Below are 23,991 nucleotides of genomic sequence, written 5' to 3'. Positions count from 1 at the left end.
TGTGAAGTTCCAACTGTTGAATGTGCCCGGTTTGGCACATACCAAAGGAGGCATTTTACTCAGTGATAGGCCTAATTTTGGTAAAACTGTTAACTCGATACAGAATTTTTAAGGTTGTATGGCAAAATGCATGTCATTCCTCTCAAAAATATATTATATGCTAAATAAGTTTAGGCTTTTTTTCTTTTGCTTGAGTTAGTTAGGGGTTTGACAGAGGTGGTAGACTGAGTCCTAGGGACTCTGGTTCCTCCTCCAGATATGGCAGACTGATAATATAGAACTTTTCTAGAGATGTAACATCTTTAAAGTAATTTGAAAGCAGAGCCTTCTCTTACTCTGCCACTAATTTACTTATTAAAGCTTTATGGAAATGGGTAAGGTTCCTGAAAATGCAAAGAGAGCTTAAGAATGGGGTCAAGGAGTCTGGTAACTATTGTACTGTTAGTCTTGTTTTAAATTCAGGTAAATTATGAAACCACTGCTGAAGAAAGGATTTTTTTTAATAACTGGTAGCCACCGGGACATAGTATCCAAGGCACCACATAGTCACAGCAGGAATGTCATGACAATAAAAAAGTGAATACTTGCATATATGCATAAACAATTGTGGTTTTTGACTTGAGCAACCAAGGTTTTAGATCAAAAGTGAAATGTGAGAGCCCTAGAAACACAGAACGCAGTAACAACTAAACAAACACGCATTGTACTTTCATTATAAACAGCAGCACAAAGAGAGAAATAAAATTTAAAAAAAAAACAATTGTGTTTCTAAATCTGTATTTCATCAGGTTTAAAAAAGAAATACTGAAAATGTATTTCAAACATGAAGAATAAATATAATTTGAAATATTAAAAATGGTAATAATGTCAATTCAATAAAGTAAGTGCACATGGAAAATGTAGAGTCTAATGCAAGGATATAGTCAGGCATTTTCTGGAGGGGAACATATCTCAGGAATGTTCTGACTCGTGCAGCCTAGAATATATAGAGCTGTCTGATATCTACAGTATATTTATTTATATATATATATATATATATATATATATATATATATATATTCACTATTTTTACAGATCTTAATACTCTTCATGAAATAGTTGTTAATTATGACTGTAGTTATAATACCTGAAACTTAATTGTGCATATGTAAATGTACTCAAATTAGCATTTGGAGTGATACATGTCTCATAATATGCATAAGTACAAAATAGGGCTTCTGTTGACTCATTTGTATGGTTGGATTTCATAAGTCCAGGTTCTTTCAAGGGTCCTAAACTATAAATTCAAAAAACTTCTTTTTCAGATGATTTATTTTGTAAGTATCCATTTCTTTTAAAAACAACATATTTAATCTCAAAACAGGATGGTGGTTGCCCAGTAAAGGGGAATGTCATACAGAAGCCTTTTTAGATAACTGGCCATGCATTTCAGATATATTCTCTGTCTGCCTTGGATTTACTTATGAGTATTTTTTCATACAAGAGGCTTTACAAAAAAAAGACCAAATGGTTACTGGCAGAATTATGTTTTTATATATATATATATATATATATATATATATATATATATATATATATATATATATATTACTGTTGAGCAGCATTAACTGTGAGCAAAAATTTTAGTGAATTAACTCATTCAACCCTATAATGCCCTTTTTGAATTTCCAGTTTACATGCGTAATTCCTTATGGTGCCCAGACCTTTTTGTGACTAGCTTCTTTAACCAAGTGACTTATAAGGTGACAAAAGGTAGTATTAGAAAGGGCAAAGAGTTATTAGCAAAATGACACTAAGATTGTTAATCTAGAATATCCTGCAGTAGAGAAATTAATCAATTAATTTGTCACTTACTCATATTTTCATATCTGTGATCATATTTTCACAGCTGGGAGTTCTGGATGTTATTGAGGGGTATGGTGTGAAATGCAATGACGGGAAACAGAAAAAAATTCATTGTCACTGTCCATTTATATCACATTATACCTGAGATATTGCTGGCTGTTTGTTAGTAGTTATGAAAATAAACAATATTTTCATATGTACGTAATATTTCAAAAATTCTTTGACTTACAAACTGTTGCAAGACATCAGGCAAAGACTTACAAACTGTTGCAAGACATCAGGTGAAAGCTTAGATGTTCTTGTAGTAAGCTATCTTTGATAGTTGCACTGGAAGTTGCACATCTCTAAATTATATATATATATATATATATATATATATATATATATATATATATATATATATATATATATATATATATATATATATATATATATATATATATACATACATACATACATACACATATTCAGTCTTATCTGGCTAATTATACAATTGTGCATATGTTTCATATTTCTGTAAATATTTCAGTAAACATGCACTTATACAGGAATTTCTTGTTTTTATGTGAAACCTTGTGTCCGATTAACAAAAATGTTCTAATAATGTATGTCTAGGTAGCATAGTTTACAAGATAAGACAATTTGTTTGTGCATTATAATATATTATAGTAGTTATGGAAAGACTATGAATACACTGACTATTCTCACTGTAACCAAAGACCAGTGATGTAGAAGCAGTACACAATAAAGACAAACTAACCACTAGAGTCCTGAGACCATAACCACTTACTCCAACACCACTGACCACTAAAAACGTGTATTAAATATGTATAAAACGAGAAGTCGAGTTGAATGCTTTTGTCTGTAATGGACTTCTTCAGAACTAATTTAGTGATCACATACTCAGTTGTTTTTTATAAAATCTACAATCCTGAAATCACAAGGAGAACCAATAAAATTATTTCAACCATATGCCTATACAAATTTTAAAGGTATAGCATGCCTGCCTATTATTATGACAAACACACAAGTGCATTTCATAGTTGAGCAGATTTAAATACATTATAAACATTTGTTGTACAATGCAAAACCCAATAAAATAAATGTTATGTTTCTTTTTCATTGAAAATCATGTAATTTACTATAAAACAGTAATGGCTAACTTATGCACAAATTAATTACAACTTAGAAGCCCTTAATTTTAACACCAAAATAATTGAAATATAATCATTTAGTCTTGGGGTATTATTGGGCAGCCACGGTGGTGCAGTGGTTAGCATTGCCGCCTCACAGCAAGAGGTTCTCCGGTTCGATCCTCGGCTGGGGTGCCTTCGAGTCTGCATGTCCTCCCTGTGGTCGTGGGTTTCCTCCGGTGCTCGGTTTCCTCCCACATCCCAAAGACATGCTGCAGGTGGATTGGACACTCTAAATTGGCCCTAGGTGTGCATGTGAGTGTGCCTTCTGTGGAAGGTTGGGCGCGGGGCTGGCAACTCGACACCGTAAAACTCCACTGCCAATTAATGTGCGGACAAGGTGATCCGCTGTGGCGACCCCTAACCGGGAAAAGGCCGAAAGAAGAAGAAGAAGTCTTGGGGTATTATTAGCAGCCAAAGTTAACTGTTAGCATATATACTCCAGTCTGTCTTCCCATTGGCATCCCCTAGGATCCCTTATAATTTGTTCCAAAATAAAAAATGTGTAAACTGCTTTTATAAAGGTCCTGGTGTGTTTAGCCAAAACATTAGTTTCAGCATCTTTTTTTAATGTCATACATATGCTCATATATATGCTTTCTCAACTGTCTTTTGGTTTTACCTACATAAAATAATTTGCATACAAAGCATTTGGCTAAATATACCACTATGCTACTTTCACGTTCTCAGCTTTCCTATATATTATCAGGGGGTTGTTAGGGTTGCATGCAAACTTTAAACATATTCCAATATTTAATAAATGCATTTTAATCCATTTTGTTTTTTGATTATATGAAACCAAAACAATAAACATAGTGCTGGAATCAAGAATGCTGAGAGAAACGTTAATATGCAAACTTCAAGTGACACAAGTGTAAACACACTTTTGCCTATGTGGCTTTTTCAGGTGAATACAAATACAGTAAAACATAGTATTATATAATCAAAAGCATTAAAGTCACACAAGAAAAGAAGTCACTTGAACAGTTGTTAAAAATCACATGATAAATAAAATAAATAAAATCAAACACACGTAGAAACTTTGTAGAAACTATTAGAAAATATATATATATATATATATATATATATATATATATATATATATAAGAAAATATATTGTGTTAAAAGTGACTCATAAAAATTGTGTGTACTAAGTTATATTTACATGTGTAACTGTTTTAAATATGGTTTGATGCTAACCATACCATTGAGGTTAAATATGGTTTGATGCTAACCATACCACTGAGGCCAGGTGCTAAGTGCGCTTTAAAAAGTAATATCTGTTTTAGTTCTTCTTGTTCTTTCAGTTGTTTTAAATCACCCCCTCTCAGTGGTTTAAAAACAACTTGCAAAATCATAAATTTAAAATTGTGTTTAATGTTTGTGTCATTCATAGGTTTACAAAGTGTGTTTGTCAGTAATTGTCTTCTAATTTCAGATAGGTGATTACTTATCCTTTCTTTTAATTTTTAATTTGAGTTGCATACATAATAAGCAGGGCATTGAGTGCATTTGGCTAAATAAATTAGGATTTTAGTCCTTACAGTTACCATATGCTTTCAGTAAAAAATATTTTCCTGTAACTGGATGTGCCATCTTCATATCTGTATATACATGCATGCATACAAATATTTCAAGCACGGGCAATAATTCCCTTCTAGCTTGCCAATATGCCAAAACACTTGTTCCCATAATAAGTGTCCAGGCTATTCTTAAAATATCTAAACTAGTACTTGCATTAATGTAATTTGGTAGTCTGTTCCATGCATCAGCTACTCTGTCAGAGAACCAATTAGTACTTTTCTCATTCCTATAGAATCTTCTATGTAGGTTGTCTGATGATTCTCTAGTACTTTTTGATAACCCCAAATATTCCCAGAGATAGTTGTCTCTAAATGCCCTATATACCTGAATAAGATCTCATCTTAGATATCTATAAGAGACACTGTACAAGTTCAGGTATTTTTGTCTTTCATAATAACTTAAATGTTCACATCTATGGATGCCCTTGGTATATTTCTGCTGTACTCTTTCTAGTTTACTCATGCTTGTTTTCTTATAGGATTTCCATATTGTTATTCTGTGCTCAAGTTTGGGTCTAATGTAACTAACAAATAATGACTTATCATTTTTGATTTCCTAGACTTTATAAATCTTTTTATACAGCCTATAGTTCTATAACTATCATTAACCAATTGGTTGATAAGATTTGAAAAACTCATAGCTGAATCTACCTATATACCCACATCCTTAAATGAGTCTACAGTTTCAATCACTGTGTACTGTATTAAATATTCACCCTTCAGTTTGTCTCCCAAATCTCATATGCTTAGTTTTTGATGTATTTATCATTATATTATTATCCAGTGCCCAAATAGTCAGTTTAGTCAAGTTATTTTGCAGACATGCCTTATCTGTAACATGTGTAATCAGTTTACCCAATTTCAGGTCATCTTCATATAGACTATAGAACACCTCAGATGAAAAAGTTAGGTCTGAAAGATACTATCTAAACAAGTAAGGGCCTCGGACACAGTCCTGTGGGACACCCTGACTGTAACCAAGGATTTCACCTATCTAGTTGCTGAATGATACTTGCCATGTCCTATTTGTAAGCCATGCAGCTATCCCTCTTATCAAGAGTACATCGGTACCTAGTTGTACTAATTTATTGATCAGTATTTTGTGTGTGACCCTGTCAAATGCTGAGGTTAAATCTATATAAATTGCATCACAGTACAATGTTTCATTCATAGCTGTTATTATATTGTTATAGAATATTATGTTACAGGTGGTGGGAGATCTATTTTCAACATATGCATGCTGCTATATGGTTTCAAGTCCCAGCTTATCCAGTTCTGACAATAACTTATCCGGTATTACCTTCTCTATTATTTTTCCACAACATGTAAGTAGACTTAAAGGTCTTTATGACTCTGGGTTTGTCCTTCTTCACTTTCCCTTAAAGACAAGGCAAGATAAGTGCATGTCTCCAATCTTGAGGAAGCTCCCCATATTTATATGATGTGGTGAATAATAGATATAATGGTACCATAAGTTCTTGCTGAAGTGTTTTCAGGTCATTGTTATTAATTCCATCTCCTCCTTGTGCTTTGTTTAGATCCAGTTTGCGCAGTTCTTTTTCAATAAAATCTAATTTAATTCCAGTATCTGGAGTTACCTGCATGTCACTAGGACAATATTTCACACCTTTTGTGGAGCCAAACTGTTTTGCATAAGATTTTGTAAATATATCTATAATCTGTTGTGTCTGAGAATACATTTTAGAATCTGCACACAGTTTATCAATTTGTGTGTCTTTACTCCTTCCATATCTTATGTATCTATAAAAAGGTTACTTATTATGCTCAATATCTTTATATAAATTTTCTTCAAAATGTACTTGATCTTGTCTCACACTATGCTTAATTTGTTTGTCCAGCTTGTTTATTTCAGTTTTCAAAGTTGTAGTTCAACCTCTCTTCCATTTCTGACATTTTTTGTCTCTCACCTTAATCAGATATCTGGTTCTTATGGAAATATATCCCTCTTATGTTGTAGGCCTAGATCCTGATATTAAACATTGTTTTTGATTTTTTGCACTCAAACATATACTCTTTCAAAACTTTTCACATTCCATCTGCAGTTTTTCCACTGAACACCTCACTCGAGTTAGTTTTACATAGTGACTGTTTTGTTTCCATATAATCTGTCATTAACATTCTGTGCATTGATTTAGATTTCAGATTGACCGAATTATCTAGAACAAATTAACCTTTATAACCCCATGATCACTGCACATGAATGGTGGTAAAACTTGACTTAAAGTAACAGTAATTTCTTTAGGAACACAAACATTGTCTAGTATGTTCCGTCCCCTGGTAGGTTTTTTTACAATCTGAAGCAATTGATGTTCCTGACTATATGTTGTTAATAATTTCCTTACTAATGTTGTTGAATCAATATTATTCCAGTCTGTTTCTGGTAAATTTAAGTCCCCAGCTAATATTATTCTTCCATCCTGTGTTTCATGCAAGAAATGTCATCTGCACTTGACTTTGGTGGTCTATACACTCCAACAATTGATGTTAAGTTGTCTATCTCACCTTCATTCTTGCTGGTTGGGTTTGGAGCCGATCCTCGGCTCCGACTCAGCCATCTTCAATAGCTTGAGAGCTGTATACTGGCTCGAGGCTACCCTATATCCCATGATGCCTGGCGTTAGTTACCCAGATCTCGTTTGCCGCTTCAGACTGCGAGGTTGTCTTACTGGCTCAGGCTCTTATACTTTTTTGTATTTTTCTATTTTCACTAGAATTTAACCCTTATTAGCATACCTAATTCCTTAATTGTACTATTACCCTAGCTAGATTCTTTAAAAAGTATCTATCCCTCCTGTTTTTTTACTGAAAACTCATTTTACTTAGAGAGTTTCCCCACCCATCCCTCTCCCTTCCCTTTGCGGTAGCCATTTAAATTAGATGCTAACACTCTTTTTGTCTTTCTCTAGTTTAAAAAAAAAACGTTTTTAGTAGTAGTAGACTTATTTAGTGTGTGTTAGCTGTATAGTGTAGTTAGTTATACCTGCTAACTTATTTTTTTCTTGTGGTGTGTGTGAGTGTTTTACCTTGGTGTGTGTGTGTCTAAACATGTCCAAGGACTCTAAAGTGTCCGGATTCAAGAAGTGTGACTCATGCTGTCAGAAGATGTCTCTGACAGATGGTCACACTTCTTGTGTCTATTGTCTGGGTGTGGTGCACCTGCAGGACTCTTGTTCGGTTTGTCATGCTTTCAGCCCAAGAGTCCTGCAGGAGCGCAAAAATAAGTTAATACTCCGGGGTATGCTCAGTCCCCAGGATTCACTGGCCAAGGCTCAGCCTGTGAAATCCTCCAAGCCACCTAAGTCTTCGGCTCCTAGTTCTGAGCTGTCACTGGGTGAAACTCCACCGTCCACCTCGGCTCCGACTGGAGCCGATGTGCCTCCCTCCCAATCGGCTGCAACAGGTACTTCGGAGCCGTCTGGGAGTTGAAAGAGGTCTAGGTCTCCCTCCTTGTAGTCGATATGCTCGACTCTATGGTCACCTCTGCTCCAATCGGAGCTCAGTCATAGGTCCTCTCACTCCTCTCAGTCCTCTAGGCTTTCAGATCAGGACTTGGAGAGAGTGGTCAGTAGGCTGCTGAAATCGCAGGCCCTAGTGAAAATGTTGTCCAGCCCCCCTCATCAGGTGTCGGCTCCGTCCACTTCTGCAGAGATTCCTCCTCTGACTCCTCTCTTGAGCTCGGAGCCAGAGTTCGTTAGGGTTCGACTCGTGGAACCGTCAGCTCCAATACCTTCTCCTTTGGTTCCATCGTTGGCTCCGATCTCTTCCATGGCACCGTCCTTGGAGGGATCTGGGCACCGAGACTCCCTCATTGGCTCCGAGGGGGCGAGTGGCATCGGACCCTTGTCCAACCCCGTTCTCCCCCTCAGAGCTTCGGCGCAGGTGAGCTCAGCTCCTACATCGGCCTCGGAGCCATCCCCCTCAGTGCGGAGAAGAATTCCGATTTCTTTGGAGCCGGAGTCTTCTCTGCATCCAGGCGGTGGCGCCTCGCCTTCGAGGTCATGAGGAGTGTACTGGCCCCTGAGTCAGTCCCACGGTCAACCCCATCGGCTCCTTCCCCTATGTTGCGTGCATCTGCCTCTGCCCCTCCTCCAGACCTCAAGCATGGGGAACCAGAACTCCAGAGCACCCCCTTGGGTATTTCTTCCTCTTCTGAGGCCTCCCCGATCACTCAGAGGAGCCACCTCGTAAGAGGAAGTGCAAGAGGAAGCATGTTGATTCCCCTGAGTCTGTCACATCAGATACTGACTTAGAGGACTCGGAAGGGTCCCCGAGATCCCCCTCTGAAGATGTCTCCTTTTCAGACATTTTGGAAATGCTTAGGCAGAGGGGGAACTGGAACACCCTAGCCCCTTCCGCGGATGAGTCTGTATTCCTGGATGCGTTTGGTTCCCGACCTTCCACCTCCTCCTGGGTGTCTCCGCCTTTCGACCCACTTATGTCCGTGGTGGCTCGGAAGGCATGGTCACTTCCAGACACAGTGGAACCAACCCCCAGGAGACCTGCTAAATTTATAACTGCACCTCAGGTCAAACAGTTTTTGACTAAGGGCGTCCCTGTTGATGCCATGGTGGTAGCAGCAGCCACAAAGAAGGAATTAGCAGAAACTTCCTCATCTATCCATCCCCCTAACAAGGAGTCTAGGACTATGGACAGATATGGGAAGAGAATGTTTCCTTCAACGACCTTCTCCATGAGGTCTCTGAATTATTTGTGCCATTTCACCTGCCTTCAGAGGGATCTCCTTAAAGAGCTTGGGGATACCCTCCAAGATCCATCAGCTGAAGGGGCTCAAGCTAAGGTGGCCTCCCAGCTGGTGACTCTGAATTCAGTTGTTAACTCCTCCATGAGGCTCATTTCTTATGCAGCCGATGGTGCGAGTAGAGCCGCAGGCACAGGCGTTGCCCTTAGGAGGCACGCATGGATGCGGCTATGTAATTTTGCGGAGCCCTTCAGAGCATCTTTCACCAATACCCCTTTGATGGTTCCACTCTTTTCAGATCACAGGTGAAGGACACCCTAACCAGGTGTGAACAAGAAGGCAAGACTCTCTCTGCTGTGGGAGTCCATTTTTCCACTCCTTCTAGACCATACCCCAAGGGTCAGAAGAGTGGAAAGATGTGGTTCCAGAAATCCCAGGGAGCCTTGCCTGACACATGTGGTGAGTTCCCCTCCAGGGGCAGAGGAGGGAACAATAACAGATGCTGCCCTTGGGGCAGAGGGGGTCCACAGAACCAGGGCAGCAGAGAATCCTTCTCTGAGAAGCCCTTTCAGCATCCCTGAAGGGTTGCCTGGCTGCCCGCCTCTGGAGGCAGTCGGGGGAAGGCTCTCACTTTACCCCAAAGCCTGGCAAGACCTAACTCAAGACAAGTGGGTACAGTCGATCATATCCGGAGGTTACAGAATTCCCTTTGCTCAACCTCCGTTACCGTCAAACAAGTCCCTTCCAGATGTTCCACCTGATCTAAGGGAACAAGCAGCCATAGAGATTTCAAAGCTGCTAAACAAAAGAGTCATCCAAGAAGTCCCGGCAGACCAGCTCGGATCTGGAACTTACTCAAGGTTCTTTTTGGTACCAAAAAAGACAGGAGACTGGAGACCCATTCTGGATCTCAGCAGATTAAACAAATCTGTGCAAAGAACAAAGTTTCGGATGGTCACGCTACAGTCCATTCTACCCTTCCTGGGTCAGGACAATTGGATGTGCTCTATAGATCTTCAGAATGCATACTACCATATCAAAATGCACAGGCACTCCAGAAGATTCCTTCGCTTCTGGCTGGGGGGCCAGTCACTATCAGTTCAGAGCTCTGCCCTTTGGTCTCACCACAGCCCCCAGGGTGTTCACCAAATGCATGGCAGTGGTTACAGCTCACCTGAGACGTCAGGGATTCCAGGTGTTTCCATATCTAGATGACTGGCTCCTTACTGCTTCCACCAGGCATCACCTCCTGCAAGCCAGGGACTACACTATCAAAACTTGTTCCAGGCTAGGTACCACAATAAATTTCGAAAAATCTGCATTGTTGCCCTGTCAGCATATCACTTATATAGGCGCAAATCTAAATACCAGGAACATGTTTGCGAACCTTCCACCAGACAGGGAATCACTAATTCGCCAACAAGTACAGATGCTATTAACATGCAAAAGATTCAGGTCAGGTTCATCCTCTGAACACTGGGTTCCATGGCATCAGCAATTCTTCTTGTTCCCCTGGCCTGCTTTCACTTGAGAATCCTCCAGTGGCTTTTATTCACACAGTGTTCCTTCCAACAGCTTCCCATGTCTCACAACATTATGATCACAGAAGCATGCAAGCAGCACCTCGCTTGGTGGATGATCTCCCCATCAGTGTCCCAGGGCAGACCATTCGTGCTATCCCCTCCAGTCGCCACAGTGACCACGGATGCCTCCCTGATAGGGTGGGGGGGTGTTATAAAGGCAGGACAGTCCAAGGCACCTGGCAGCCTCACGAGTACCATTTGTATATAAATGTCTTGGAGATTAGAGCCGTGCTTTTAGCGTTGCAAGCCCTTCAGGACTCTCTCCTGCCCAGGACCATTGCAATTCAAACGGACAATATGTCAGTGGTGTGGTACATCAACAAGCAGGGCGGAACAAGGTCCTACCCTCTATGTCGAGAAGCATTCAGACTCTGGCAGTGAGCAATCTCTTCCCAATGTTTTCTGATCGCAACACGCATTCCTGGGAGTTCCAACATCATTGCAGACAGGCTCAGCAGAGCAATTCTCATGCCTCACGAGTGGTCTCTGAATCAGGTAATTGCGGAACAAATCTTTCGCAAATGGGGGCAGCCTTGCTGCGACCTGTTCGCCACACCTTTCAACAGCAAGTGCAGCAATTTCTTCTCCCTTCTTTCACTTCCCGGCCACTCCCCCATAGACGGTCTAGTCCACGATTGGCCTCAGGGACTTCTCTACTCTTTCCCTCCGTTTCCTCTAATACCTAAACTCATACAGAGAGCAACTGCGTTGGGTTGCAGAATGATCCTCATTGCCCCTTACTGGCCTGGACAGATATGGTTCCCATTCCTGCATCATTACCTTCTTGAGCAGCCTTGGATTCTGGATCCTATTTCAGATCTACTGATTCATCAGTCGGGCAAACTGCATCGATCCCTTGAAACACTCCAGCTCACAGCTTGGTTGCTCCACTTCCAACCTTAGCCAGGCTTCCTAATATTTCCTCCTCTGTGCGGGAAATTATTATCTCATCGCACAAATCCACAACTAGAAAAACCTATGCTAGCAAGTGGAAACGTTTTTCTTGCTGGGCAGAGGCTAAAAACATAGATCCCTTTTCAGCCCCCTGTCCACGAGATTTTGGAATTTTTAGCGGAACTCTTTCATTCTGGTTCCGCTTCCGCTACAATCAGAGTTCAGTTAGCTGCCATTTCGAATTTTCTTGTTGGGTTGTCTTCTAACAACATTATGTCTCATAAGCTGTGTAAAGCCTTCCTCAAAGGAACCATTCTGCTTAGGCCCCCAATCAGGGATCCCCCCACCTCCGTGGGATCTAAATTTTGTGCTAGCTTCCCTAATCTTGCCACCTTTTGAACCTGCAGCATCTTGCTCCATGACGTTTTTATCCTGGAAGACTCTTTTTCTGGTAGCCATTACTTTTGCCAGACATGTTTCGGAGCTTCAGACTCTATGTATTCATCTTCCATACTTAGTTTTTCATAACGATAGGGTCGCTCTAAAGACCAATCCTTCCTTCCTCTCTAAGGTTTGCTCACAAGATAATTTAAATCAGTCCATAGACCTTCCTGTGTTCTTTCCTAATCACACCAATAAGGCAGAATATAAATTGCACCAGTTAGATGTCCACAGACAACTGCGTTTCTATTTGCATAGGACAAAGGACATAAGGAAGTCCGAGCAACTCTTCCTTTCCTATGCTGAGGGCAGACAGGGCCATTATCTAGGTGGTTGTCTCACATTATTTCTTTCATTTACCAGCTAAGAAACAAAGATCTATCTTTCAAACCAAAAGGACACTCTACTAGGGCATTGGCCACCTCAGTGGCTTTTCAATCTAGGTTGCCCATGGAATCTATCTGTGCAGCTGCCACGTGGGCTAACCCACATACCTTCATTTCTCATTATAAACTGGACATGATTTCCAGAAACAGAGCTGATTTTGGTTCCACTGTTCTGAAGAGTCTGTTCCAATGAACCACCCAGGATAGTAGGTGCTAGGGATGCTGTCCCAACCAGCCAGAATGAAGGCGAGATAGACAACTTAACATAAAGAAGTTATGTACCTACCATAACGTTCCATGTTAGTTGTCTTCTTCTTGCCTTCTTTCTTGCATCCCACCCTCCATCCCCCTATCCTTGTGGATCGAGAGGAGCTTCCTTTTTCAGATTTCATTGGCTGAACCTTCTCTGGTTGTCCTTTTCTGCTTAGATAGCTTCACAGTTGGGCCCCAGGGGGCTTCTAGGGCAGACTTCTTCCTTATGTCTGGAATAGCTTTTTCAAATGAGATCTGGGTAACTAGCACTAGTCATCATGGGATATAGCATAGCCTCGAGCCAGTAAACAGCTCTCAAGCTATTGAAGATGGCCGAGTCAGAGCCGAGGATCGGCTCCGAACCCAACCAGCAAGAAAGAAGGCGAGAAGAAGACAACTAACATGGAACGTTATGGTAGGTACATAACTTCTTTTTATATTCCAGGGTTGTCTTTATTGTCATAGTTATACAGTCTATAGTGTTGGTGTTATCATTGAACATGTAGTAATCACAGGTCTCATAACTATCTTTAATCCCTATCATAACACCTCCACCTGATTTTTTGGTAGAATGTCTGTTACAGTAAAAACATTTATACCCTGACAGAACTGGTTTCCAGTCATTGTTCTTTAACCATGTTTCACAAACAATAACATCAATTTTGTGGGAACGTAGCAAATTTTCCAACAAAAAAACTTTATTATTAATGCTTCTAGCATTAGCAGCATTTGATGCATTCTCTGATAGAATGCATCAAATGTTGCTATGAACTGTTAAATTTTTGATTGGGCAAAAATCCTGCCTAGTGTTTGTCAAATATTGCAAAATATCTGCTAGAAAAAAATCTCTTCCCTGATCTTGTCATATGCATGCCATCCTGTCTAAACACGTGTGCCCAAAACTAGGCTCGGATGCTTTACACATTTACATTTTTTTAAAGCAGGACATTTTTTCCATGTAGGTATTTACCAAAAAAAAAAAAAAACTTTTCATTCACAGTGACCTGACTATCCTTTCTATAGGTGATTTGTGAAAAATATGCCCCAACACCAGTACAAGCTATACTGTCTAAGAGGGCTGTCAGTTCCCTACTAACAGTCAGAGAATCCTTGCAGATGACATAATTTGTACCAACATGAATAAAAACAGATATGTAGTTTCTTACATTAAGGCATTCCAAGGGTTGTCTCACATCTTTTATTTTTGTTCCTGGCAAGCATAACACTATTCAATGTTCATTATCTTCTGTGCAGATATAAGTATTAGTTCCTCTAATAATTGAATCTCCAATTACAAGAATATATTTGCTGGCTAGCCCTGAAGAATCTTCAGCTTTTAATACAGTAATATCTGCTCTATCAATTGTTACAAAGGATAGATCTTCATCAATATTAGTCTTATTAATCCCACTGTTTTCATTGTGTATTACATTCTCATCCAGCTGGTATTGTAAATCCACAGCTTGAGCCATGTAGTCAACATCTGTCTTTCTCTTCTTTTTTTATAGTAATGTTTTTCAATCCTTCCACGTCCAATTTTGATTTCTTCCTTTTAACCTGCCCCTTACCTCTTTTTTCTACCTTATCTTTTGGAAAAATGATGCCTTTTTTGTAGACTGAAGGTTTCTGATAGAAAAATATCATCATTCCCTGTAACCTGTGTGCTACATAACAAGGCAGTGTCCTTTTTCGTATGTATTATCTTTACTTTACAGTCATTAATCAGTTTCTTTTTCTTCCTTGTTATTTGTTGTGAACTTCTCCCTTTCTTTCTTTTTTTGTTTCCTTCTAAACAAACCTGATCCTCAGATCACTGAATACTTGCATCCAGAATTCCAGAGTTGTCAGGGGCATTGTCTTGTTTCATAGGGTTGAATTATCTTTGCAGCAATAGATGCACCATTTCCTAAATGTGTTCTATTTGTTCTGTGCCTAACATTATTTCACCAGTCCAGTCATTAATATATGAAATGACAGTTCTCCAAGCCATGCCAGTTGCACAAGTGCAATCATCATCATTAAGGCTAGATTAACTTCTAACAATTGTAAGCAAATCATCCAACTTTTGACACGAGGAACCCAGATCGCCAGTGTTATCAGCTGTTACTTTTAAATATGCATAGCATTTACTACACTGTACAAGATATTTGTGCATTAGCAAATCATTAATTGCATACTCATTTAAGGAATCTATATTCATCTTCAAATGAATACAATATTGTAAAAGAAAAGAATAATCAAAATCAGTAACCACAGAATTCAAAGAGAACTTAAATCAACGTCTATGATAAAAAAAAAACATGAGCAATATACAACTAAATACTAAAGTAAGTATAGTAAAGTTGTTCTGACCATACAAGTTCTGCAAGCCAGACAAAAGTTATAATTCACAGTAGCTCCTGCTCACTCTTGCTCGTAGTCGCACTTCTCTTTAACTGTAAAGATCAATAAATCACAGACCAAGGTAGGATTGTTTAGATATACTCAGCATTTTCCTCTCTGCAGTCTGTGTAAATTTGCAGTTGTTTAGGCCCCTTGGGGTGGCTAGAGTTTGCCTGCAAAAACCTATCCCTTTCTTTTTTTTTTTTTTTTTTTTCAAAACAGGTTTATTGTTTTAACATATAAGATAAATATCATAACAATTTTATACAAGTAATTAAAAATAGGTATTATTATAATATTCAACAAAACAACTAAAGTATTTACAAAGACATCCACTACAATCAGATCAATTAATTAAACTAAAATACCATGCTATTGAAATTAAAATTTTTTAACAAATTTTGTAAATTATCCCATACAATAAAATAAGATGTTTTTCTGTTTGTTCTAGTCCTAATTGTGTTTATTTCCATATGGCACACTATATTCATAACATTTTTAAATTCATTGAATGAAGGAGGTGTATCTGAAATCCAATTTCTAGTTATTATTTTCCTAGCCACTGCTAAAATAGACCATAACAAGGGAAGCTTAACCTTTTAACACTTTGAGGTACAGGTGTGTTGAATAATATAAGAGATTTAGAAATAATGAAATTATCTGTAAAAAGAGCCTGCAAAAATTCATTAATTGACTTCCAGTATTCTTTCAATTTTATACAGTCATAAAACATATGAGCCCAGTCAGCATTAATTTCTACATTACATCTCTTACATAGATTATCTTTATTATTTATTTTATTCATCATCAAAGGTGTATAAAAAGATCTATGCAAAAATTTCCATGTATAAAGTCTCCAGACAATGGAAGACATAGTTCTGTAAGCAGATTCCAATATATATTGTTTATCTTGTTGATTTGGTGGGTCCCCATTAATAGAAGTGAAATAATTCCAGTATGAATCTACACTGTAAAAAGTTTCTTGTCTGATAATTTTATGTATGTATGAAAGTTTACCTTTATCAGAAACTTTATGTTGTAAATTTAATATCAAGTAATCAATCAGTGTTGGAATAGATTCTTTAACAGTTATAGACATTAAACCTATTTTATTAATGAGATGTTGTCTAAAGGTCTGAACCTCTAACCAGCAAGTTTCTCTTAGATCAAATTCTTGTTTTAAGAAATCTAGATTTTTAACTTTATTATCAGATATCAACTGATACCAGTACTTTAGATCATTATCTATAGCTAAATGAGTTCCTTCAGAAGTAGATGACAAAAGCATACCCTGAGTATACATTATAGGAAATACAATAAAATTCCATTCCCTATACTTAGGGTGCATGAATATAAAGTTACGATAACTAATAATAATATTTAATGGGTAACAAACCATATGTTTAGGTGTAATAGGTGAAGTACAAAATTCCTTTAGTAACCATAACATGGAGTTATTTACAATCATATTTTTATGTGTTAAGGAGATTTTCATGAAGTGCATACTAATTAGCTCCCAGTAATCTTTCCATTTTGCAACATATGACTGATCTATTAATAAAGTAATAACTTTTACAATAGAAGAGATAGTATATAAATTAAAGTCTGGAAAAGAAATACCCCTTGAGACCAGCTATTAGTATGTTTCTTTAATGCAATCCTAGGTCTATTAGGTGCCCATAAGAAATTTAACATTAGTGTGTTCAGTTTCTTGATAATTATTTTTGTAGGTGGAAGTATTATTGATTGTATTAAGTATAAAATCTTGGGGAATATTATCATTTTAATAATTGTAAGTCTCTCCTCCATAGTAAAAACATATTATTCCAGGTATTAAAAGATTTTGTATATTAAGAAAACAGGTATTATAATTATTATATCTAATAGATTTAATATCTTTAGATAGTATTATACCTAAATAAGTTATCTGACCTGAATTGGGTACATATTTAGTAAAATCACTAATGAGAATATTTTTCGTGTATATATAGGTAGTATTTTAGTTTTTCTTCATTGAATATTAAACCAGAAATACTTTTAAAATTCATCATGTTATCAAATAGAGACTGTATAGAAGAATTAGATCCTGCTGATGTAATTAGAACATCATCTGCAAAAGTTGAATTTTGGATGTTGTATTTTCATCTATTTCAAAACCCTCTATGTCAGTACTGTTTCTGATCAAATTAGCCCAAGGCTCCATTACTAAAGTGAATAATAGTGGAGAAAGTGGACATCCTTGCTTTGTACCTTTAAGAATGGGTATTTTTTGTGAAACATATGTTCCTACCTTAATATAAGCCAACGTTCCTTTGTATAAATGTTCAATTAGATTTACAAATGCATCCGAGAAGTTTGTGCACTTCATTAAGGTAAACCGATAGTCCCAACTTACTGAATCAAATGCTGAACTTATATCAAGACTAATAAGTGTTAAATCTTTCTTTTTCCTATTTGCAAAATCTATTAATGTTAAAGTTCTTTTTATATTATCAAAAGTATTTCTATTTACAATGAAGCCTGTCTGATCTATGTCTATAATGCCGGGAATGATTGTCTTCAATCTATCAGCAAAGATATTCATAAACATTTTATAATCAACATTAAGTAATGAGATGGGCCGATATGAAGAATATCTAGTTGGATCTTTATTAGGTTTTAAAATTGGCGAAATAAATGTATATTGCCAAGATGGGGGGGTTATTAACTCAGTTTGGGCCAAAATAAAAACCTTATGTATTAATGAATATGTATTTTTAGAAAGGATTTTATATATCTTTGGTATAATACCATCATTACCCGGTGCTTTGTTTGATTTAAGCTTATGTATTTGTGTAATAACTTCTGTATATGAAATACTCTTGTCCAATAGTTTAATCTGTTGTTTATTAAGCTTTTTATTCATATTTGTGGTTATAAACTCCTTTATTTTATCTTTAGGTTCCATGTTAATATTATTATGGTTAATTTTGTGAAAGTGATTTCTAAATTCATCTAGTATTTCTGGTATACTAGAAACATTCTTCTTTTCCTTAGAGAAAAGATTTCTTTGATATGGTTTTGTTTATTCAACCTTTTTGTTTTATTTTTAAGTCTATGTAAGTATTTGGGGCTTATTGAATAAGACAAAACTTGTATTCTCTAAAGTTATTTTAACTTTATGAGTTAAAATTTCTTTGTATTTCTCATTTAGTTTGTTTATTTCTTCAATAACTTTCTTGTCCATAATATTTTCTTTATTATTATGTTTATAAGAGTCTAATTTACTTTGAATATCTAACAATTCCTTATCCCAAGATTTCCTTTTATTATTATACCATCTGATACTTTGTCCATATAGATATGATTTTAAGGCATCCCAAACATAAACAATGGAGACTTCAGGAGTGTTATTTATGTCTAAAAATGTTTTACTTCTGAAAGTATATATTCTTTATAGTCTTTTAGTTGAGTTAAGTATGCTGGTATCCTTTTGATCTGAACATTATGAGTATTTTTATCATGAATTCAAAAACAATTGAATTATGATCAGATATAGGACATGAAATGATTTTGGAATTAATTAAATCTGTTACCATCTGGTTAGAAATAAAGACCCTATCTATTTTTGTATAAGTTTTGTATCTGTTAGAAGAAGGTGTATGGTAATGATTTTGAATCTATCTGATTATTAATATCATTCAAATGATAAGAATTAGCAAAATCATTTAAATGTTTTGCATTAGATGTAATTCTTCTCTTTCCTATAGTGGTAGTATCACTTTCATGTAGTATACAATTAAAGTCACCAGCTAAAATAATATCTCCTATAGAGAATGATATGATCTTATCAAGATGATGTTTCACTGTATTAATACCAATTCCAGGTATCCAATATACATTAATTAAAGTGTAAGTCTTCCCATTAATTTGTATTGTAACCATACAAAACATTCCTTTGTCATCCTGATAAGACTTAACGGTTTTAGGAATGGGCATACTTTTATTCCATAAAATAGCCACTCCTCTTTTTTTCTGAGTGTGCTCTGAACTAACCAATACTGTACATTTGTTTGTGGCTAGTTTATCAATATCTTTTTTCAAGAGATGGGTTTCTTGTAGGAAGACTAAGTTGGCCTTATGTAAATTAATGTATCTTATTAGGCTTGCCCTTTTACATGGATTATTCAATCCATTAATGTTTAAAGAAATTCCTTTTAAAGATGTCATTTAGCATTTTTAAAACTTAAGAATCTTATGATCAAAATAACAAATAACAAGATAAGTAATGTTACATCTCCTCCTTTAGGTGTACCTTTAAATATAGCTGTATTTATTGAATCTCTTATGGGATTTCGTATAGGATTCAATTTTGTTTGTAGTGACAATGAATGTACAAAATAAATTGTGGATGTCAAAACTATATACAAATAACAATGAACTAGTGAAAATAATGTAAGGATTAAACCTTGCATCCAGCCTGGAGTTGTAAACTCCAACTTAGAGTAGTATTTACCACTCAAGTTAACCCCCTACCCTAAGCAGCAGTCGTCAGCTACCACCTTATCAATTTAATACTAGTTATATTTAACTGAAGTTAACAGTTTTCAATTCAATTATCTAGCAAGACAAGACTACACATTTGGTAAAACAGCATCATATAAACTAAAATAAACCTTTTTTTTTTTTTTTTTTTTTTTTAAAACTGTTCATACTACTATATACATCCATGTAATATAAAACACTTGTATGCAAATAGCATTCAAATAATCTTGATGTTAGAGATCAAGAGGAGAGAAAAATAAGTTCTAACATTCATTTAAATCAAAAACTTTGGCTAATATGATTCAGACATTACATATAATAGGATGCATCTATTTTCTGTCATGTAAATACAGTTAACAGCTTCCAAAAAAACCTTGAATTGCTTGTATATGAGCATTTACTCAAACTCATTATTGCCAATAGAATAAAATATTGTATTCATAGAAATTGTTATAAATCATACTTCATAGTTAAGCATATTCTCAGAAACATTTATATACATATCTACATACACACACATACACACACACACACACACACACACACATATATATATATATATATACATACATACACACATACAAAGACATATACACATATACATATATATATATATATATATATACACATGCATACACACACACACATACACACACACACACACACATACACACACACACACACACACACACACACACACACACACACACACACACATATATATATATATATATATATCACACACACACACACACACATATATATATATATATATATATATATATATATATATATATATATCTGATCTCACTGAGTTGTATCTTTACTGAGCACCATCTTACATTGCTGTCCCTTCAATAAATCTGTCTGCTTTATACAAAATATGCACAGCAAACACATTTTAGTAACCAGATTTTACAAACATGCTATACTACTGCTTTAAAATATATCACATGACAATTTCTTCCAGTATAGAGTTATAAAATTATTTATGCTTGTCAATCAGATGAATTAAATGAGTTATAGTAATGTATATGTTTGGGACATAGGTTTTTAACACATATTATTAATCTGCTATTCCTGTATCTGTGATGTGTCAGTGTGATATTTAGGTCAAAGGTGAGACCAGCTGCTTTCAGCTTCTCTGTGAGAATTCTGAGAGTTGAAGCTTTTGAAGTAGCTCATGGACACTGTGCATGAGACAGCCCACATCCCAGATTGTCTCTCTTAACATTTTGGCGGGAAACTTATTAGAAACTAGTGGCAAACATTCATTTAGCAGTGTAAATGCATCTAAACATGACAAAACCTTCACAATGCATTCTACAGGTTATTACAGACTCTATGTAAGTGAAATCAAGCCCAAAATTATTAATAAGTAACAAAACTCAACATTTTTGTCCCAACTCAACTCCTATGCAAATCTTATTATTTACTGTGTCTATATGATCAAAAGTATTTCTATATATTAATAAAGAAAAGAAAAAGAGTAGAAGGTAAAAGGGTCTAAGGCAGAAATAAACAAAAATGTAAGAGAAAGCTATAAGAAGTATATACAATAGAATATTACTTACTGTTTATATTAATAGAGTTAAAAATAAAACATATTATTTACTATTATTTAGTTCTAATTATTATTAGTTAAAGCATGACAGATTATTTACAAACAAGCATAAGCAGTGTAATCAAGAAAGTATAATTAGGTAGTGTCATTCCTGTATCTGTGATGTGTCAGTGTGATATCTAGGTCAAAGGTGAGACCAGCTGCTTTCAGCTTCTCTGTGAGAATTCTGAGAGTTGAAGCTTTGAAGTAGCTCATGGACACTGTGCATGAGACAGCCCACATCCCAGATTGTCTCTCTTAACATTTTGGCGGGAAACTTATTAAAAACTAGTGACAAACATTCATTTAGCAGTGTAAATGCATCTAAACATGACAAAACCTTCACAATGCATTCTACAGGTTATTACAGACTCTATGTAAGTGAAATCAAGCCCAAAATTATTAATAAGTAACAAAACTCAACATTTTTGTCCCAACTCAACTCCTATGCAAATCTTATTATTTACTGTGTCTATATGATCAAAAGCATTTCTATATATTAATAAAGAAAAGAAAAGAGAGTAGAAAGTAAAAGGGTGTAAGGCAGAAATAAAAAATGTAAGAGAAAGCTATAAGAAGTATATACAATAGAATGTTACTTACTGTTTATATTAATAGAGTTAAAAATAAAACATATTATTTACTATTATTTAGTTCTAATTATTATTAGTTAAAGCATGACAGATTATTTACAAACAAGCATAAGCAGTGTAATCAAGAAAGTATAATTAGGAATAGCATTTGAAGAACATATAAACTTTTAAAGGAAAAAAAATGTATCAAATTACTGACCTTATTTTTCCTCTTCAGAAAGAGAAACAAGTTAAATCACAGCTTGCCATTAAATCTCCAGATATTTTGACTAGTTATGAAACAAAACATTTCTTTGCACACAGGGAATAACTTTGATTAAATCTTTTCAAAATATTTGTTGCTTCTTGGAAATGCAGGAACTATATTTAAAAAGATTAATAATAAAATAAAATGATGAGAGATAAAAAAAAACATAGTACAAATCATTTGTTTTTAGTCTCTTCTTCTTCTCTGAAGTCTTCCATGAAGTTTCAGTTGCCAGTCTCTTTAACGAAGGACTAGCCCATTCCATTTCTTCTATTTTTTCCAAAATCTTATTTTTTTTGATAAACAGTAAAGCAGAGTCTTAGTCATCGAAAATTTTAGGACCATCAGGAAGGAAGATTTTAAGCTTGGCAGGAAACAGAAGGTATGTTTTAAACTGTGCTTTTTTAAGCTCCCTTATTAGTGGCAGAAAAACTTTTCTCTTAGCTAATACCATGGAAGAATAGTCATTGTCAAAACGCACAGTTGTTTCATTAATCTTAACAGGAGCTTTAGCCCAAGCAGATTTAAGAACCATCTCTTTATCAAAGATGATAGAAATCTAACTATAACTGATCTAGGATAGTTTTTGTTAGAGTTAGTATTAGCTATAGATCTATGTGCTCTTCGATACCAAAAGAGAATGCTTCTGGTAAATCTAAAGTTTTAGGGAGCCATGTTGTTAAAAAGAAGTAATATTGTTACCTTCAATATTTTCTGGCAGTCCAAAAATCCTAATGTTATTGCCTAGATCTATTTTCCAGGTCATCCAGCTTTGTTTGTAAATGTGTATTTTGTTTCAGCAGAAACTCAGTGTTGATTTCCTCTTCTTGTATTCTATTTTCCATGTCATTCACAGCTTCTTCTATGCCTGTCATCTGGATCTTCTGTTGTTGCAGGTCCATATGTAACAAGTCTATTTGTTTTTAGTTTTTCTATGAAAGTGTCTATTTTAGTATCCATTTTATCCATCTTAGCAGTAAGTTGCTGGACTATAATTATCAGAGACTGAAGTTCTTTCTTGATGCTGGAGTCTTGAGAATTTGTCTTACTGGAACTCATTTCAGACTGATAAACTGACAGGAAAATTTCCAAAGTAATTTCTGACAGGAATATTATTAAGATTTCCTTTCTTTTTTAGATATAGTTCAAGAACTCTATAAAACAAACATATTTAGAAAGAAAATTACTTCAAGAATTAATTTTTTAAGTAATTAATTCCTGTCAATGTAATGAAATTGGTGGAGCTGAAGAAATCTGCTGCTATCCTGTGTTCATCCTTGGCCACGCCCCAAACCTATCCCTTTCTAACAACCAACAGTGAAATTAAAGCTAAAACAGCAAAATATAAATCAAAGTAAATCTTGTTAGCAAGCTATCCCTTCCTACCTACAAACAGTAAAAAACAGTGATAACAAATAAAATATAAATTCAAATAAAACTTCTATTACCGGTAAACTCAGTAGTAAGTCACAAGCCAAGGTAGGATTGTTTAGATATGCTCATGATTTATATATATATATATATATATATATATATATATATATATATATATAGTTATATAGTCATGGAAGACACAATTATTGCACTTGTATGTCCCACATTTATTGCTATAAAAATGTTCCCAGTAGTAGGTTGTTCTTTATAGCACAAACTGTTTTTTAGATTGTTATTCCTTTTATAACTGAACAAAGGTATTTCACTTATAACATGGTCTAATTCAGAAATATCTGTAAGTATAGACCAGT

General features: G+C 35.6%; 1 protein-coding gene across 1 annotated transcript in view; it reads left to right on the top strand.

The window, feature by feature from the left end:
- LOC122801276 (myosin-2 heavy chain-like) overlaps positions 1 to 23,991 on the top strand; it is a 917,734-nt gene that overhangs the window by 400,559 nt on the left and 493,184 nt on the right. The gene's annotated exons all lie outside the window — the stretch shown is intronic.

Source organism: Protopterus annectens, chromosome 4.part1 (assembly GCF_019279795.1).
Source record: "Protopterus annectens isolate FY-2018-M chromosome 4.part1, PAN1.0, whole genome shotgun sequence".
Classification (NCBI taxonomy): domain Eukaryota; kingdom Metazoa; phylum Chordata; order Ceratodontiformes; family Protopteridae; genus Protopterus; species Protopterus annectens.
This window is presented reverse-complemented; position numbering and strand designations above follow the sequence as displayed.